This window comes from Tribolium castaneum, unplaced genomic scaffold (genome assembly GCF_031307605.1).
Source record: "Tribolium castaneum strain GA2 unplaced genomic scaffold, icTriCast1.1 ptg000027l, whole genome shotgun sequence".
Lineage (NCBI taxonomy): Eukaryota > Metazoa > Arthropoda > Insecta > Coleoptera > Tenebrionidae > Tribolium > Tribolium castaneum.
The window spans coordinates 137,501-152,500 of record NW_026986636.1 but is presented as its reverse complement, the minus strand read 5'-3'; the positions used below and the strand labels follow the sequence as shown (position 1 = coordinate 152,500).

Below are 15,000 nucleotides of genomic sequence, written 5' to 3'. Positions count from 1 at the left end.
TGACCAACCCTTCTATTCGAAAAACAACCCTAAAATTGACAAAAAAAACCAAAATCTACAAATAAAGCCTAATCGATACGGTTTTTTGCATATACGTAGCCCCTACAATATTAATAAAAAATATTATAACAAAAACCACCCCTGTGTATTAGGGGGTGAGTAAAGGGTAAAAACGAAAAAAATTAAAAAAAATAAAAATTAACCAAATTTAAATATGTTGTGTATTTTAGTGTGCAGATAAGGCCTCTTTGTTGTTTTTTTAGATTTCACCCTTAGGGGGTGAGTTTTTAACGTATTTAAAATACCACTAAATTCAAAAAATTCAAACAATGTCAAAGATGTTTTTTAAAAATTTTAGACCTCAAAAAGAAACTCCGAAATTCTCTTAGCTTTCGTTTTTCATTGGTCCAGAGCGCATGCGCATGCGCGTCTGACCTGTACATTTTCCCCACCAAACGTCTATAGGTCACGGTAACTAAAGGGCGTACAATCATCAAACAACTTCTAAAGTGCTTAGGTCATGCTCCCCCGACATATGAAAAAAAAAACAGATTTTTATCTCAATTAGATCTAAAAGTCACTTCCCCCACCACCCGGACCACTAATGCGGACTTAGAGCTGGATAAAAGTCACAAAGTCATGATTAAAATTTTAAAGTTTTTTTAACTTAATCGATAGACATGCGCGTAAGATTAAAAAAATAATTTTTATAAATGTGGAATGACCACCCCTTCTATTCGAAAAACAACCCTAAAATTGACAAAAAAAACCAAAATCTACAAATAAAGCCTAATCGATACGGTTTTTTGCATATACGTAGCCCCTAAAATATTAATAAAAAATATTGTAACAAAAACCACCCCTTTGTATTAGAGGGTGAGTAAAGGGTAAAAATGTAATAATTAAAAAAATAATAAAATTAACCAAATTTAAATATGTTGTGTATTTTAGTGCGTAGATAAGGCTCTTATATAATTTTTTTAGATTTCGCCCCTTGGGGGTGAGTTATTAAACAAAAATCTACAAATAAAGCCTAATCGACACGGTTTTTTGCATATAGGTAGCCCTGAAAATATTAGTAAAAAATATTATAACAAAAACCACCCCTTTGTATTAGGGGGTGAGTAAAGGGTAAAAATGTTAAAATTAAAAAAATTATAAAATTAACCAAATTTAAATATGTTGTGTATTTTAGTGCGTAGATAAGGCTCTTATATAATTTTTTTAGATTTCACCCTTTGGGGGTGAGTTATTAAACAAAAATCTACAAATAAAGCCTAATCGATACGGTTTTTTGCATATAGGTAGCCCCTAAAATATTCATAAAAAATATTTTAGCAAAAACCACCCTTTTGTATTTGGGGGTGAGTTAAGGGTAAAAATGTAACAATTAAAAAAAAAAAAAAATTAACCAAATTTAAATATGTTGTGTATTTTAGAGCGTAGATAGGGCTCTTATATAATTTTTTTAGATTTCACCCTTTGGGGGTAAGTTATTAAACAAAAATCTACAAATAAAGCCTAATCGATACGGTTTTTTGCATATAGGTAGCCCATAATATATTAATAAAAAATATTTTAGCAAAAACCACCCCTTTGTATTTGGGGGTGAGTTAAGGGTAAAAATGTAAAAATTAACAAAAAAACCAAATTAATCAAATTTAAATATGTTGTGTATTTTAGTGCGTAGATAAGGCTCTTGCATTAGTTTTTTAGATTTCACCCTTTGGGGGTGAGTTATTAAACAAAAATCTACAAATAAAGCCTAATCGATACGGTTTTTTGCATACAGGTAGCCCCTAAAATATTAATAAAAATATTTAGCAAAAACCACCCCTTTGTGTTTGGGGGTGAGTTAAGGGTAAAAATGTAAAAATTAAAAAAAAACCAAAATTAACCAAATTTAAATATGTTGTGTATTTTAGTGCGTAGATAAGGCTCTTATATAATGTTTTTAGATTTCACCCTTTGGGGGTGAGTTATTAAACAAAAAGCTACAAATAAAGCCTAATCGATACGGTTTCTTGCATATAGGTAGCCTATAAAATATTAATAAAAAATATTTTAGTAAAAACCACCCCTTTGTATTTGGGGGTGACTTAAGGGTAAAAATGTAAAAATTAAAAAAAAAACAAAATTAACCAACAAAATTAACCAAATTTAAATATGTTGTGTATTTTAGAGCGTAGATAAGGCTCTTATATAATTTTTTTAGATTTCACCCTTTGGGGGTGAGTTATTAAACAAAAATCTACAAATAAAGCCTAATCGATACGGTTTTTTGCATATAGGTAGCCCATAATATATTAATAAAAAATATTTTAGCAAAAACCACCCCTTTGTATTTGGGGGTGAGTTAAGGGTAAAAATGTAAAAATTAACAAAAAAACAAAATTAATCAAATTTAAATATGTTGTGTATTTTAGTGCGTAGATAAGGCTCTTATATTCGTTTTTTAGATTTCACCCTTTGGGGGTAAGTTTTTAAACAAAAAACTACAAATAAAGCCTAATCGATACGGTTTTTTGCATATAGGTAGCCCCTAAAATATTAATAAAAAATATTTTAGCAAAAACCACCCCTTTGTATTTGGGGGTGAGTTAAGGGTAAAAATGTAAAAATTAAAAAAAAATTACCAAATTTAAATATGTTGTGTATTTTAGTGCGTAGATAAGGCTCTTCCATTAGTTTTTTACATTTCACCCTTTGGGGGTGGGTTATTAAACAAAAATCTACAAATAAAGCCTAATCGATACGGTTTTTTCCATACAGGTAGCCCCTAAAATATTAATAAAAATATTTTAGCAAAAACCACCCCTTTGTGTTTGGGGGTGAGTTAAGGGTAAAAATGTAAAAATTAAAAAAAAACAAAATTAACCAAATTTAAATATGTTGTGTATTTTAGTGCGTAGATATGGCTCTTATATAATGTTTTTAGATTTTACCCTTTGGGGGTGAGTTATTAAACAAAAAGCTACAAATAAAGCCTAATCGATACGGTTTCTTGCATATAGGTAGCCTCTAAAATATTAATAAAAAATATTTTAGTAAAAACCACCCTTTTGTATTTGGGGGTGACTTAAGGGTAAAAATGTAAAAATTAAAAAAAAAACAAAATTAACCAAATTTAAATATGTTGTGTATTTTAGAGCGTAGATAAGGCTCTTATATAATTTTTTTAGATTTCACCCTTTGGGGGTGAGTTATTAAACAAAAATCTACAAATAAAGCCTAATCGATACGGTTTTTTGCATATAGGTAGCCCATAATATATTAATAAAAAATATTTTAGCAAAAACCACCCCTTTGTATTTGGGGGTGAGTTAAGGGTAAAAATGTAAAAATTAAAAAAAAATAACCAAATTTAAATATGTTGTGTATTTTAGTGCGTAGATAAGGCTCTTATATTAGTTTTTTAGATTTCACCTTTTGGGGGTGAGTTATTAAACAAAATACTACAAATAAAGCCTAATCGATACGGTTTTTGGCATATAGGTAGCCCCTAAAATATTATTAAAAAATGTTTTAGCAAAAACCACCCCTTTATATTTGGGGGTGAGTTAGGGGTAGAAATGTAAAAAATAAAAATAAAGAAAAATTTATCACATTTGGATATAAATAAACAAAAATTTATCACATTTAGGTATATTGTGTATAACAATGCGTACAAAAGGCCCCTATATTACTTTTTTGGATTTCACTCTTTGGGGGTGACTATTTAACTTTTATAAAAAAAGGTTTTTACATTTCCATAAGTGTCTTCGAATCGATTGACAAGCGGTTTACAATAAAAAAATATATTATAATAATTATAAAAAACAAACACCACTTACTTAAAAAAGCCACCCCTAAAATTGACAAAAAAAAACAATTACAGTCAGATTAATATAGGTTGTAGCGTGCAAGTACCCTTTGAAATAGAAATAAAGATAATTTAAACAGCGAAGGAACTGGCTTACCTCGGCCTATGATTAGAAAACAGTTTCCTGTATAACTTGCATTCGCCATAACTATAAATAAATCACAAGGACAAACGTCTGACAAAGTAGGCATATACCTGGATGGGCCATGTTTTGTGCATGGCCAATTGTATGTAGCTATGAGTCGAGTGGGGTTAGGAGAAAATTTAAAAATATATATAACAAACGGACCTCAACAAGGGAAATATAACTATCGCAATGGAAGGACGTTTACCAGAAATGTCGTATTTCGGAATGTTGTAGCAAATAATACACGGCCACACACTATGCAACATAACGCAGATGAACCACTGCAACCTATTATTCTACAAATCTACGACGAATGGAATGATGATTTCGACTGGAATACACTTCCAGAATTTGAAGACAAACTTCTCGGCAATCCTCTTCCAATAATAAGAAGTATTCAACCGTTCTATACCGATTCATAATTAAGGCGGCAAGTATCCACCATGGAGAAGCCTGGTACGTCTGGAGTTAATATAAACGACAACACACTTACAAATCTCAAGTGACGATGACGAAGATTCTTTATAAAACCTTTTATATTTACTAAATTGAAAAACATATGTTAAAACAATTTAATAAATGTTATGTTTTTAATTGTGACAAGTGTTTTTAATATAATCCATATCATACATAACAATTTACACCGTGTTAAGCCTGAAATAATCAATTTAGCTCAAATTCTATTACGTTAGGTCCAAAAGATCAGTTTGGTTTTAAAAACTATACAACCAGAAATTCGACAAATATTGGCGGCGGTACTTTCAGGGCGCGTATTTTTCACCCGCTAATAGGGAACGTGAGCTGGGTTTAGACCGTCGTGAGACAGGTTAGTTTTACCCTACTGATGACTCGTCGTTGCGATAGTAATCCTGCTCAGTACGAGAGGAACCGCAGGTTCGGACATTTGGTTCACGCACTCGCTCGAGCGGGCGGTGGTGCGAAGCTACCATCCGTGGGATTATGCCTGAACGCCTCTAAGGCCGTATCCTTTCTAGTCAAAGGTGGCAACGATACCTTTAGGAGTTTCGAGAGTCGACAGGCTCAAAACAATGTGACTTTACTAGGCGTTTAACGCTTGCGTACGAACGTCGCACGAGCCCTATTTGCCGTGTGAAGCCACCGATCGGCGGCGGGATCGATCCTTGCCACGTCCGACCAGGCTTCTAGACGGTCAATTATGGGTACATTGTTGTTCGACGTCGAAACTCGGAATTGTCTGTAGACGACTTACGTACCTGGCAGGGTGTTGTACTCGGTAGAGCAGTTTCCACGCTGCGATCTGTTGAGACTCAGCCCTCAGCTTGGGGATTCGTCTTGTCGGCGAGACGAGACCCCGTCAACGTTTAGAAAGCTGAGTGGATAAAAAATATACCCAGCCAGGTACACATTGTTTATATAAAAATTTCTAGTATGCAATGCAACTTGAGCTAATAACCAACATGAACTTACTCCATTTTATTATTACATACGTACCTGGTAAGGTGTTGTATTCGGTAGAGCTGTTTCTACGCTGCGATCTGTTGATACTCAGCTTGGAGATTCGTCTTGTCGGTGAGACGAGACTCCGTCAACGTTTAGAAAGCTGAGAAGATCAAAAAATACACACAGCCAGGTACACATTGTTTATATAAAAATTTCTAGTATGCAATGCAACTTGGGCTAATAACCAACATGAACTTACTCTATTTTATTATTACATACGTACCTGGCAAGGTGTTGTATTCGGTAGAGCTGTTTCTACGCTGCGATCTGTTGATACTCAGCTTGGAGATTCGTCTTGTCGGTGAGACGAGACTCCGTCAACGTTTAAAAAGCTGAGTGGATAGCAAAATACACACACAGCCAGGTACACATTGTTTATATAAAAATTTCTAGTATGCAATGCAACTTGGGCTAACCAACATGAACTTACTCTATTTTATCATTACAAATAAATTTACCTCTCTAAAAACTCTCACTCTTCTCACCACAATTTAATACACTTTAGTAGTGTACAGCCTTATTTCTCTCTCTCAAGTAACAAAAAGACGATGGTGTGGTTGGTGATAGTGATAGAAACCAATTAGTCTTAAAGAGTAAGAGTAATAGAGTAAGAGATGAATAATACAAGAAAGAGGAAAGAGGAAAGAAAGAGAAAGAAAAGAGAAAGAAGACAGAGAGAGAGAGAAAAAGAAAGAAAAAAATTAAAAGGAAGAAGATAGATGATAGAGAGAGAGAGAGAGAGAGAGAGAGAGAGAGAGAGGAAGAGTAGAAGAAAGCCAGCAAATTATTCGAACGACATACTTCGTTCTACGGACTTAGCACATAGCTCTCGCCTAGCACATAGCTCTCGCCTAGCACATAGCGCTCGCCTTGCACCATTCACTGCTTAATAACTACTGCATATAATAAGTCACGATTGCTCATGTGGTAAAATAGTGATGACACAATCATTTTGTTTAAAGGTATGCAACCAACAATACACGAAACGCGCGCTAAAGTTGCCTAAAACCACGAAGTACTACGTATACTTTAATTGTAACGCAACTCGTTTCACAGTAAACGTGTATGAAAATTGCCTATATTCAAGAAGTACTACATTTGTTTAAATATTGTATTAGTGTTACGAAGTACGACGTTTAAATATTATGAATTATTTTTAGTTGTATATAAAATCATAGCTATTTTTGTAAATTAATAATGCAACCCGCAATACACCAAATGTGTATTAATATTGCCTAACTTGTACGAAGTACAACGTTCATTTAAGTGCATTAAGTATGGTGCTCTGTGCGATGAAATACGACGTTCATGTGACCATAAAGTAACAAACGAAGTACGGCGCTCACAAATGCAGCGCTCAAAATTATTGTTTCATTGCACGACGTTTGCTTTGTTTCTGACTGCGACAAAATGCAGCGTTCATTTGATTTTGTACATAGTACAGACAAAGTACGACGTTTACGAAGTACGGCACTCAAGATCGTGATTTTCTTGTACGACGTTTATTTGCACGTGCTGCCGATTGCGACGAAGTACAGCGTTCAATTGACTTTGTACATAGTACAGACGAAGTACGACGTTTGCGAAGTACGGCACTCAAAATCATGATTTTCTTGTTCGACGTTTATTTGCACTTGCTGTCGACTGCGACGAAGTTTAGCGTTCATTTGACTTTGTACATAGTACAGACGAAGTACGACGTTTGCGAAGTACGGCACTCAAAATCGTGATTTTCTTGTACGACGTTTATTTGCATGTGCTGCCGACTGCGACGGAGTACAGCGTTCAATTGACTTTGTACATAGTACAGACGAAGTACGACGTTTGCGAAGTACGGCACTCAAAATTGTGATTTTCTTGTACGACGTTTATTTGCACGTGCTGCCGACTGCGACGAAGTACAGCGTTTAATTGACTTTGTACATAGTACAGACGAAGTACGACGTTTGCGAAGTACGGCACTCAAAATCGTGATTTTCTTGTAAGACGTTTATTTGCAGTTGCTTCCGACTGCGACGAAGTTTAGCGTTCAATTGACTTTGTACATGGTACAGACGAAGTACGACGTTTGCGAAGTACGGCACTCAAAATCATTATTTTCTTGTACGACGTTTATTTGCACTTGCTGCCGACTGCGACGAATAACAGCGTTCAATTGACTTTGTACATAGTACAGACGAAGTACGACGTTTGCAAAGTACGGCACTCAAAATCACGATTTTCTTGTAAGACGATTATTTGCAGTTGCTTCCGACTGCGACGAAATGCAGCGTTCATAGTACAAACGAAGTACGACGTTCACAAAGTAATGAAGTAAAACGTAAACATTAAATAATAATAATGCAACCCACAATACATTAATTGTGTATCAAAATTGCATAACTTTTACGAAGTACAACGTTCAAAAATATTAAAGAATTTTATTTCTGTGGTATATAATAAAAAACCAGCAAATTTTTTTGCAAATTACGTATCTGTAAATAAATGTAAACATTTAGCAACTAATCAAAATTGTTTTTTTGCTTAGATATTAAAGTAAAACATAAAAATATATTAAATTTATAGAATGCAACCCGCAGCACACTAGATGTGCATTAATATTGCATAACCTTTACGAAGTACGACGTCCAAAAATATTAAATTTTTTTTATATTGAGGCAAAAAGTGAGAAGACATAAATTAATAATAGTGCAACCTGCAATACACTGAATATGTACTGATGTTGCATAACCTTCACGAAGTACTACGTTTAAATATAAATTAATATTATTGCGACCCGCAATACACTAAATTTGTATTAATATTGCATAACCTACACGAAGTACGACGTTCAAGAATATTAAAGAATTTTATTTCTGTGGTATATAATAAAAAAAACAGCAAATTTTTTTGCAAATTACGTATCTCTAAATAAATGTAAACATTTAGCAACTAATCAAAATTGTTTTTTTGCCTAGACATTAAAGTAAATCATAAAAATACATTAAATTTATAAAATGCAACCCGCAGCACAACAGATGTGCATCAATATTGCATAACTTTTACGAAGTACGACGTCCAAAAATATTACATTATTTTTATATTAAGGTAAAAAGTGAGAAAACATAAATTAATAATAATGCAACCTGCAATACACTTAATATGTACTGATGTTGCATAACCTTCACGAAGTACTACGTTCAAGTATAAATTAATATTATTGCGACCCGCAATACACTAAATTTGTATCAATATTGCATAACTTACACGAAGTACAACGTTCAAAAATATTAAATATTTTATTTGTAGTTTGCATATAATAAAAAAAAACAAATTTTTATGTAAATTACGTATCTGTAAATAAACGTACACATTTAACAATTAAATAAACTTAGTATTTTGGCCTAGATATTAAATTAAAACATAAAAATGCATAATATTTATTAAAATGCAACTTGCAATACACCAAATGTGTATGAATATTGCATAACCTTTGCGAAGTACGACGTTCACGAAGTACGTCGTTTACGAAGTGCGACGTTCACGAAGTACGTCGTTTACGAAGTGCGACGTTCACGAAGTGCGACGTTCACGAAGTACGTCGTTTACGAAGTGCGACGTTCGCGAAGTACGACGTCTACACATTAGGGCACTCAAAATTATTGTTAGGTTGTACGACATTCAGACGTTCCAACTGCGACTAACTACAGCATTCATTTGACTTTGCACATACGACGAACGAAGTACGACGTTTACGAAGTACGGCGCTTAGAATAATTTTGTTTTTATTAATTAATAATTTTTTTTTAAACAAACGTTTTTATAATTAAATTTTATAATGGTTTAAATATAAAATATGACTTTTTAATATTATCAATATTTAAAATATTTTCTCCCCTTTGTGTGTATGCCTTATAGTTATAGAGCTGTGCGCTTCGGTAGACGTCGCCTGTGGAGCTATGTCAGTGGAGCGGTGCGCATATCCAATACCGAGCGGCTGCCTCGATCGGTGTCGCGCTGGTATATGTATGGTAGTGGTGTGTGTCGATGCGTTGAGTGAGGCGATATGAACGGTGTAACGGTTTAGTCGAAGTTTATCATAAATGACGACGACAAAACGACCGATTATGTATACGTTCTGCATTTGCTTCCAATTTATCGACGTTTATCGCACATTTCCGCTATCGAATTCGAATAGGGCTTTGCTTGCGAGATTGCTTTATTTTGTGATTTTGTGGCTCGCCCAGTTCCCCACAGCGAGATTGCGGATGCGGCAAAACGTATTCTCTTACGTTGGCGGTCCTTATGCAATCAAACTTTGTTGAACTAACAAATGTTTGTGATTTAAACAAACAAAAATAATAAATGCGTCAACTCTCTAATATCCGAGCGAGAATATTTATATAATATTCGTAACGTTTATGGATTCGAAAGAATTTCATAAATTCACGTCGCATTCAATCTTGCGAAGAGTGAAGAGAATGTTTGAACTTTTAAATCGGCAAAGGTAAAAAATAATATTATAAATATTATTATTATGCCTTTATTGACCGATATATGTGTTGTGGTGTTTAACGACTATATCGTACGAAGAAAAGAAGAAATAGCGTGGCGTTACTTTCTTATATGTTAGATTGTTTCGCACAAACGCGCATATTCTTCATCTTTATAAACGATGATGATGAGTATTTTATTCTCTCGTCTGTCTCAAAAAACACAAAAACACAGTTCCCTGGTTGATCCTGCCAGTAGTCATATGCTTGTCTCAAAGATTAAGCCATGCATGTCTCAGTACAAGCCAAATTAAGGTGAAACCGCGAAAGGCTCATTAAATCAGTTATGGTTCCTTAGATCGTACCCACATTTACTTGGATAACTGTGGTAATTCTAGAGCTAATACATGCAAACAGAGCTCCGACCGGAGACGGAAGGAGCGCTTTTATTAGATCAAAACCAATCGGTGGCGGTTTCGCCGTCATCGTACAACTTGGTGAATCTGAATAACTTTACGCTGATCGCACGGTCTCGCACCGGCGACGCATCTTTCAAATGTCTGCCTTATCAACTGTCGATGGTAGGTTCTGCGCCTACCATGGTTGTAACGGGTAACGGGGAATCAGGGTTCGATTCCGGAGAGGGAGCCTGAGAAACGGCTACCACATCCAAGGAAGGCAGCAGGCGCGCAAATTACCCACTCCCGGCACGGGGAGGTAGTGACGAAAAATAACGATACGGGACTCATCCGAGGCCCCGTAATCGGAATGAGTACACTCTAAACCCTTTAACGAGGATCAATTGGAGGGCAAGTCTGGTGCCAGCAGCCGCGGTAATTCCAGCTCCAATAGCGTATATTAAAGTTGTTGCGGTTAAAAAGCTCGTAGTCGAATTTGTGTCCCGCGCCGCCGGTTCATCGTTCGCGGTGTTAACTGGCGTTTCGCGGGACGTCCTGCCGGTGGGCTTAGCTCGAGAGGGCGGCCCAACTCAATCCCGCCGCGGTGCTCTTCATTGAGTGTCGAGGTGGGCCGGCACGTTTACTTTGAACAAATTAGAGTGCTTAAAGCAGGCTAAAACTTCGCCTGAATACTGTGTGCATGGAATAATGGAATAGGACCTCGGTTCTATTTTGTTGGTTTTCGGAACCCCGAGGTAATGATTAATAGGAACGGATGGGGGCATTCGTATTGCGACGTTAGAGGTGAAATTCTTGGATCGTCGCAAGACGGACAGAAGCGAAAGCATTTGCCAAAAACGCTTTCATTGATCAAGAACGAAAGTTAGAGGTTCGAAGGCGATCAGATACCGCCCTAGTTCTAACCATAAACGATGCCAGCTAGCGATCCGCCGACGTTCCTCCGATGACTCGGCGGGCAGCTTCCGGGAAACCAAAGCTTTTGGGTTCCGGGGGAAGTATGGTTGCAAAGCTGAAACTTAAAGGAATTGACGGAAGGGCACCACCAGGAGTGGAGCCTGCGGCTTAATTTGACTCAACACGGGAAACCTCACCAGGCCCGGACACCGGAAGGATTGACAGATTGAGAGCTCTTTCTTGATTCGGTGGGTGGTGGTGCATGGCCGTTCTTAGTTGGTGGAGCGATTTGTCTGGTTAATTCCGATAACGAACGAGACTCTAGCCTGCTAAATAGGCGTATTTCGACATCCCAAATACCCGCTGGAGCCGGGTTCGCCCGGTCTCTATGTGCGGTTTTTACTGTCGGCGTACAAACAATTCTTCTTAGAGGGACAGGCGGCTTCTAGCCGCACGAGATTGAGCAATAACAGGTCTGTGATGCCCTTAGATGTTCTGGGCCGCACGCGCGCTACACTGAAGGAATCAGCGTGTCCTCCCTGACCGAGCGGTCCGGGTAACCCGCTGAACCTCCTTCGTGCTAGGGATTGGGGCTTGCAATTGTTCCCCATGAACGAGGAATTCCCAGTAAGCGCGAGTCATAAGCTCGCGTTGATTACGTCCCTGCCCTTTGTACACACCGCCCGTCGCTACTACCGATTGAATGATTTAGTGAGGTCTTCGGACCGGTGCGCGGTGGCGTTTCGACGTTGCCGATGTTGCTGGGAAGATGACCAAACTTGATCATTTAGAGGAAGTAAAAGTCGTAACAAGGTTTCCGTAGGTGAACCTGCGGAAGGATCATTAACGTGTAAATGTTGTTGTTTAGTTGTCACACATACACACATTTTGTCTGTGCTGATCAACAAAAAACACACACATACATACACTATTCGTATGATGATCAATTCTCATACAAAATTCTTCATTATGCGTCGAACGGAAAAGCAACAACGGGTCGTCTTGCATTAAGCGGATCTGTTGTTACGTTTTTCGATTTATTTTATAAATCGATTGTAAACGTGCCGTAAACGACGTTTTCGAAGAATTTTTTTGAACATTAACACGAATCAATATTGTCGAAAGATGGTTATGTGCTAACGTTTTATTATTGCTTTCGCAGTGCCGGTCTTAGCGTATTTCCATCATCGTATTCGCTTCGAAAAAAAGTACTAATACAGTGGTGGTGTATAATTAATGTGCAAGAGATGTTGTTGTTGTTGTTGTAGTATTTGTATATGGTTGGAGTTATTTATAATAACAAACAAGAATGAATAATAATGGTGTCTGCCAATACGATCGTACTTTATGTACACGAATAAAACTTTATACATACAAACCATAATAATAAATAAACTCGAAACAACCAACAACAAAATTATTACGCTACTGTACATACAAACACACATTTATACATACCATCATTTTACTTTACCGATGGTGAGTGATGTTTGAAAAATAAACGCTTAGGCTTACGATTTTGTAAGCCAGTCTTTGCGTATTTTCTTCATCGTATTCGCTTCGGAAAAAAGAAAATAAAGATGGTGTATAATTAATGTGTAAAAGAGATGTTGTAGTTGTAATTTAATTTGTAAATGGTTGGAGTTTATTAATAAATAATAATAGGGGCTGTCTATTCGTCTGTACTTTATGTACAAGACTACAAAAACGTTTTATAACAATAAAAAGCTCGAAACAACCAATAACAAAATATACTACTACTATACTACTATACATACAAACGCACATTTATAAATACATAAAATCAATTTACTTTATCGATAGAGAGTGATGTTTGGAAAAAAAACGCTTAGGCTTACGGTTTTCGGGTACCTGGGTTCCGCATGCGTCGAAGTAATAATTTACTTTAACGACGCGACGAACCGTAGGAATCTAAATAAAAAAGTTTATTTATTAACTTTTTTAGATTCTGTGGGTTTTAAATGATATACGCCCGACTGACGAAGGAACGTTTTGCACTGCCTGTGCTTTTCTTTTGATTCGTTTTTATGTCGACGGACGTTCTTAGAATGCCCACCAAACGACGTATCACACAAAACACCCTACAATTGTATTGTTTGGTAAATATTGTTGTGATTAAGTTTGTAGCTGTGGCGTTTGTTTGAAGAAAACGTCTGGTTTTTCGACATATTTTCTATTTAATAAATATACATAATGCTTATCGCAAAAGGAGCAGAGTTTTATAGACAAAGTTGATAGAGAAAAAAAACCTAATAGATATATATACGTATTTATAAAACGTTAATATCATCGGGTTATTCTTTATGTAAACTTAAACTATAACTGCATACTCTTTTCGATAAGTAGATACAAATGCCACTTTAATTAAATAAAATATTATAAAATATAACGCCGAACGTTTCTTTCGATTGGTCCGTTTCTCACATATACATCACAATTGTAATAACCTTAAGTAGTTATTTTTGTTGTTGTGTGATGATGAAACGATTTCGATGTGGAACGGTGCGTTATGTAATAATATTTTAAATTTGTTTGAAAAGATTACCCTGAACGGTGGATCACTTGGCTCGTGGGTCGATGAAGAACGCAGCTAATTGCGCGTCAACTTGTGAACTGCAGGACACATGAACATCGACATTTCGAACGCACATTGCGGTCCTCGGATATACTGTTCCCGGACCACTCCTGGCTGAGGGTCGTGTCAATTTCAAAGACTGCTCGGTTTTTGTCTTAAACACAGCGCACAATGTTGTGTAGACAATTACGTCGGAGCGTGTTGGGTGCAAATATGACGCGTTACTATAATTGTTAATTGATTGTCGGTTGTCATAATAAAATATTATGCAACGTAGACAACAATAAAAACAATATAAAAAATAACGCGGCATCCTAAAACGCAATAGCGGCTGACATTCTTATTAGTTTGTTGGTGAAAGTTGGTTTAGACGTAGCACGTCCGATATTAAAAAGCAGCCACAACGCTTAAATTTCGAACGAAGCGATCGTCGTGTCCGAGACGTTAAAGTTGTTTATATGCATATTTTATGCACTATAATTAACAACAACAACATTCTCGCAACGACGTCAGATCGATGTTTGAAATTGTTTGGAGGCAGCCATATAAACGGAATACGTGTAATTATCGTCTGACAAAATAAAGGCAAATTTATATTTGCGACCTCAGAGCAGGTGAGACTACCCGCTGAATTTAAGCATATTATTAAGCGGAGGAAAAGAAACTAACTAGGATTTCCTTAGTAGCGGCGAGCGAACAGGAAAAAGCCCAGCACCGAATCCCGCGGCCGAAACCGGACGCCGGGAAATGTGGTGTTAGGGAGGATCCGTCATCCCGAGATTGTGCGACGCGTCCAAGTCCATCTTGAACGGGGCCACAGCCCATAGAGGGTGCCAGGCCCGTAGTGACCGTTGCCGATAACGGGAGGATCTCTCCTCAGAGTCGGGTTGCTTGAGAGTGCAGCCCTAAGTGGGTGGTAAACTCCATCTAAGGCTAAATATGACCACGAGACCGATAGCGAACAAGTACCGTGAGGGAAAGTTGAAAAGAACTTTGAAGAGAGAGTTCAATAGTACGTGAAAACCGTTCAGGGGTAAACCTGAGAAACCCGAAAGGTCGAAAGGGGAGATTCAGCGTGACTCGATAGCGGCGCTAAATGATCGTGCGACGAACGGCGTACGCGTCGTTCGCGCCTTTTGTTTATGCGA

At 36.8% G+C, this 15,000-nt stretch overlaps 3 non-coding genes and 1 pseudogene across 3 annotated transcripts in view; all 4 read left to right on the top strand.

Moving 5' to 3' along the window:
- The window catches only part of LOC135267462 (large subunit ribosomal RNA), a 10,107-nt pseudogene extending 4,805 nt beyond the window's left edge, over positions 1-5,302 (top strand).
- Positions 5,303-10,179: 4,877 nt separating this feature from the next.
- Positions 10,180-12,102, top strand: LOC135267445 (small subunit ribosomal RNA). Its single transcript, XR_010335875.1, has one exon. It is a non-coding gene; the product is annotated as a small subunit ribosomal RNA (ribosomal RNA).
- Positions 12,103-13,819: 1,717 nt separating this feature from the next.
- On the top strand, positions 13,820-13,976 carry LOC135267464 (5.8S ribosomal RNA). Its single transcript, XR_010335886.1, has one exon. It is a non-coding gene; the product is annotated as a 5.8S ribosomal RNA (ribosomal RNA).
- Positions 13,977-14,452: 476 nt separating this feature from the next.
- Positions 14,453-15,000, top strand: part of LOC135267452 (large subunit ribosomal RNA) — a 4,035-nt gene continuing 3,487 nt past the window's right edge. The window contains exon 1 of the ribosomal RNA XR_010335882.1: positions 14,453-15,000. This exon is cut by the window's right edge and continues 3,487 nt beyond it. This is a non-coding gene — a ribosomal RNA (large subunit ribosomal RNA).